The sequence below is a fragment of the Palaemon carinicauda genome, chromosome 4 (assembly GCF_036898095.1).
Source record: "Palaemon carinicauda isolate YSFRI2023 chromosome 4, ASM3689809v2, whole genome shotgun sequence".
NCBI classification, from domain to species: Eukaryota; Metazoa; Arthropoda; class Malacostraca; order Decapoda; family Palaemonidae; genus Palaemon; species Palaemon carinicauda.
The window spans coordinates 115,684,096-115,689,095 of NC_090728.1; positions in this window are offsets into that span (position 1 = coordinate 115,684,096).

Below are 5,000 nucleotides of genomic sequence, written 5' to 3' on the forward strand. Positions count from 1 at the left end.
ATATATATATATATATCATCATAATTCATTCTGGAATTTTCCAGCTAATCATTCCAGCAATGCATTCTCAGTGCGTGTGCACATGGTCTGGGCGGTCTCTCGCGACATCAGGTTGCCAACTTGGCAGTTTGCAGTAGGGTTTTATTCGTTGCATGACAATGGCAACACACTCAGCTAACTCCACCCACCTCCTCTCGTAACATACAAAATAAAAACAGCAAGTTTAGTGTAGAGACTTCATGCAACTTCCAACCATGTGGAAGCATGATGCAATCCCTTGTGTGTGTTATACAGGATAAATTTTAACAAGATAACATATGACTTCGTAACCAAAGTACGTGAAATAAAAATTTAATTCTTTAAAATATCGTAATTTTACATATACGGAGCTGAATGAAAATATGACTAAATGAATGATGATAGTCTTAAGTAATTTATATATCTTTAGTTAATCCTACATGAGTGGGATCCGATAATGAAATACATGAATGAAATAATCTAATTTCATGTTAAACCAGTTTTTTAAGAATATATATATATATATATATATATATATATATATATATATATATATATATATATATAAATATATATATATATATATATATATATATATATATATATATATATATATATATATATATATATATATATATATATATATATATATATATATATATATATATATATATATATATATATATATATATTTATATGATGGATTTTGAGCAAAGCGAAAAATCTATTTTTGGGTGAGATAGCCATGTCATCCTGATGGAAGGTTCCTATTGATAACTTTCTAAGGGATAATTGGCTACAGTGATATTCCCAGAGAATTGACCTTTAGGTCTCCAGAATTCTAAGTCCTGGCACGAATATCCTTAAAATTTTTCTTAAGGATATCGCATAATATCAGGGGATGTATATCTTGATACAACACTTAGAAATCTTCAGCCCGAATAGCGTTTTCGTTTCGCGGGGGAAGAGTGGCGAAAACAGAAGGGGAGCCGTTATCAAGGTTACCCTTCCTCCCGTACTATCACGAGTATCCAAGATGGCGCTTATTCTTTGAAGCATTGAGCATGGTGCTACAGATATAGTAGTTTTGGAAGGGATCCTGCCCAGCCCTTTTCTATGGAAAAGGAGGGTAGGTCCATCAGGATGTTATGGCTATCTCACCCAAATATGAATTTTTTGCTTCGCTCAAAATCTGTTTTTGGGGCTCAAGCCATGTCGTCCTGATGGAAGTTTACCAGAAAATTACTAGAAAGTACTGTATCTGTAGATTTTCATAGGTACCTTAACCTTTGGAGAGATTTTTCTATGGTCATCCGGACCATTGAGGCATATGACGTTCCCGTTATACGTCATTACCACTAATCATAGGCAATGTTAGGGATTCCTGCCCCCTGCAGTGAAGAGTCATACTGGACAGTAGAAAAACGGTCTCCAGGTTTGCATATACTATATGAAAAAAACATAATATTAACTAGATATACAACGGTTTGTATATGCTTGTTAGAACAAAAGTATCAACTATATTCATTGTCCATAAACATACAATAATATGAGGTTTACTTAGGTAAGTAAGTTAGAAAACTCTGGCTATACTTTATTTGTGTTAATTGTGGTGACCCGCATCTGAGGAAGACTTTCGTTTGGATGACATGCCCCATTTCTGGAGAAGATTACTATTCTCCTTGGCAGCTTTGTCAAATACCTCCTTGACCACTTCATTTGGGAAGAGGTCTTTACCCCAGAAATTGGAAGCTATCAGTTTCCTAGGTTCGTGTTTCACAGTGGCTGTAGCAAACACGAACTCTCTGCCTGCTCTCCTGGCTTTCATAAAGCCGTACAGGTCGTTTACTAAGGTGGCCATGACCATGTTCATGTCTGGGGTACTCTTTAAGCCTGCGCACATCTCCATACAGTTCTGTAGGGATAGGGATGCTGCTAGTCTCTCCCTCTTCTCTTGCTCCCTATGCAAGAGAAAGTCTGACAGCTTTGGGAGATTCTCGTTGAACTGACGTCCAGCGATATCTGCATACAGCTTCCCTACCCAGAAGGTTAGGTGGACTTCTTTCCAATCCTTATCCTCCATGGGCAGGGCTAAGGACAGAGGTCTACACTCCTCCAGTGTAGGACAAGGTTTGCCTGCCTGTACTGCCTTGGCAACGGCTTTAAAAGCCTTCGATGTAAAGGGGAAGGCTATTGAAGCTGGAGCAAGAAAGGTAGGATGTTTCTTGCTCAGGGCAGACACCTTGGAGTTCGTGTAGCCTACCTTCTTTAGGCTGCTGGACAAGAGAGCCTGTGCCTTGTCGTGGTCGAATACTATGATCTCCTTAGGTTCCGTCTCTTCCTTCGACGCTGGCTCCTGCTTCAGTCGAATGAAGCAGTCTGGGTAAGAATTGAAGCTTGGCCAGAACTGAATGTCATCTATGGGGACGGCTCCCATCTTCTCCGATAAGTAGAGTTTGCCGTTGGTGATAGGCATAAACTCCACATACCTCCAGGGATTAGTTTCGGAGCAGGGTGGGAGGTCTTGGACTTTGAGTCTCTTGTATGACCCACGGGAGGTGGCGAGTCGAGCTTCACGGAGCTCTCTCTCAAGTTTCGCTTCCCTAGCTTCGACTTGCTTGCAAATGCTCTCCAATAGAGCCGTAGATTGGCCAGTGCCTGTCTCATGTCGTCTGATGGAGGGGCAGAAGATGTTGAAGGTAACGGTTCTAGTGCCGGCACCGACGGAAGGGACTCCGACTCGACTTTATCATCTTCATCGGGAGGTAGAGTAGACTCCTCCTCGGGATCATCCTTGAGAAGATCCTTTTCAGTGCCCGTGGACACTTCAGACATCCTTTTCTGGTGGATGTCCATGCCTTGTAACGCGTCACTGACATCCATCTCTATGGCAATCTGGACGCAGGGAAGTTCAGGTCGTGCCTGTGTACGACAGCTTCAATACCCGCTTTCAGGAACAGCAAGTCATGCATCCTTTCATTAGGAAGGTACGGTCCGGTAGAGTGCTTTTGGAACCCTCGTGCCCATCTGCGCAGCTTTGCTCGTGCTGCATCCCTCGACTCCGCTGACTTGGGGTCGTCGAAACCTTCGGTCACCAAGGTCCGGCATATGTTGCAGTCTTGGGGGTCCCAGTACCGCAGGGTTTCAGTAGATTTGGTGCAGGGGGCTTGAGACCTGCACGCTTTGTGGACACAGAAGTCCTTACTCCTGTGTTTGCAAAAGATGATATCGCACTTCATTTGGTCCTCCTGTAAAGAGAGGAAAATTAAATGAGTTTGCGGTTGTTTATCTTACATGATACGCAAATTATGCAAAATATTAATATTAATATCCTAACCAGTATAGGTTAGGATAGTCAAGCTAGAAAGGAACTAGGAAAGAGACAAACTTGTGTTTCCTGTCCAGCCAATTGCTGTGACCTCCCCCAAAATTAAAGCCATAGAGTTTCCCTACCCAGGCAAACTCAAGAGGAGTGTTCTAACCTCTAGGGGTAGATAAGTGTATCTTAACACCGACCCTTCATAAGTTCTTTAATATTGTGGGGTAAGTTGTTAACTGATTAACTATCAGGATATTGAAGGAAGACTGAACCAGGAAGCACATGGTATGTTGGAAAATAACTACTGTATAATATATACTATAGTTTTCTGTCTCCAGTATATACTATACTGCAAATATACTGGCTACTGTATAATCATATACTGTAGTTCCGCCGGCATATTGCCGGCTAGGCTAGCACCTGGCGTCACAGTCCATCCAGTATGTCGCCAGCTGGTTAGCACCTGGAGGCAACGGTCCAGCCGGCATGTCACCGGCGGAAGTACCTAACGGCACCAGTCCAGTTGGCATGTTGCCGGCTGGGTTAGTACCTAGTGGCACTAGCTGAAAGAGAGAGAGAAAGCATGGAATGAAGGGCTACCTTATTAAATGTTTGTTAACAATAAATAAGCGTGTAAGTACTTAACCTTACTGCCTTCCTCCAGAAAGAGGGTTCTAATGGAAGGGGAGAATGCATCATTCAAGCTTCCATCCAGCCACAAGATCCGTTGCCGGTCACTGCCGGCTTCAGGGATGTGGATGGCAATCCAAGAGAGGACTGAAGAACACATGACAGTAGAGGGGTCTCTCACCGACAGCCGTTACAGCCGGCACAACCTTTCCCGGAGACTTGCATCCATAAGGGAAAGACTGAGGGACTATACAGCTGCTTATGTAGAAGCTCGGCCGGCACCACAACATACCCAGCAATTGGGGAGATTATAGGACGACGGCCATAGGGTTGCGATGGCTAGGCCATCGCTAAAGGACAGAGAAGGACAGGGAAAGGATTCTGTATCAAGTGTGGAAGAAGGCAGCAGTGTTGCTGCCAATATCACACAAGGGAGAAACTCTGTTCCAGTACCGGCACCATCCTAGGTGGCAAAAGAATATCTATTCTTCAGCCTAGGGTCTGCCGAAACAGGACTAGTCTTCTAGACCGCAGGGGAGAAGGTGGCGGCATCATAATACCACTTCAGGTGCGGCCTAGGAAAGCATATCCTCCTATGCCGGCAGCTGTAAGCCGGAAGGGGAGTGATTACTCACCCTGCAGCTCGACCGCCGGCAGAAAGACTGATTACTCCGAGGGTCTGTTGAAAACCAATGACAGGATACTTGCTGGCAAGGGTGGAAGACAGAAAACACTAGCCTAGTGAAGCCAGAGTGACTACTCTATGGCGAGACCATGATAGGTTTATCGCTTATGGCGTCACTCAGAGGGAAGGAGGGATTACCTTTAAATCTCCACAGGAGACGGTTATCGAGTTATATGAATAATTCTAGGAGATATACTATCTCCCGTTGAATTGATAAAACGATACATGAGGGTAAACTGGTATCACATATGAAAGCATACTAAAGCGCGTAGTCTAGGTAGCCTAACGCGGGGCGAGATCTCGGTTACTTAAATCGCCGAAACTCTAACATATACGATCGACATAAGG